The 357-nt window shown below is 52.4% G+C and overlaps 1 protein-coding gene across 1 annotated transcript in view; it reads right to left on the bottom strand.

Moving 5' to 3' along the window:
* PLXDC1 (plexin domain containing 1) overlaps positions 1-357 on the bottom strand; it is a gene marked incomplete at its 5' end in the record, with an annotated part of 9,482 nt that overhangs the window by 5,787 nt on the left and 3,338 nt on the right. The window lies entirely within an intron of this gene.

Raw genomic sequence — 357 nt, 5'->3', positions numbered from 1 at the left:
CCGCGCCCCCCGCCACGCTCGCCATCGGCGCTTTTCCCTTTGTAACCCAAGCCCCAGGCCCAAGCGTGGGTTTTAACCGACGCATCAAGAAGTCACCGTACTGTAAGTGATACGAGCAAACATCAGCATCGTCGACTCGAGTTTTGGAAGACCGGGGTTGGAAACGCCTTGAATTTGGAATAAGCAGAATGACGAAGCCCTTGAACCCTGGAGTTTCAGCCCAAACGATATCCACACTAAGCCACTGCATCCCAGGCTTGGTTTTGCCCCCAAAGCTCTATCTGGTTTCTGCCTCTGAGGATCTGTGTTACTGGGTCCTCTCCCTTGCCACTAGCTCTAAATAAATGTTTCGGAAAA

Source organism: Apaloderma vittatum, unplaced genomic scaffold (assembly GCF_000703405.1).
Source record: "Apaloderma vittatum isolate BGI_N311 unplaced genomic scaffold, ASM70340v1 scaffold26150, whole genome shotgun sequence".
In the NCBI taxonomy this organism is placed as follows: Eukaryota; Metazoa; Chordata; class Aves; order Trogoniformes; family Trogonidae; genus Apaloderma; species Apaloderma vittatum.
Note: the sequence above shows the minus strand (reverse complement) of the source record. Positions and strands in the feature narration are given on the sequence as shown.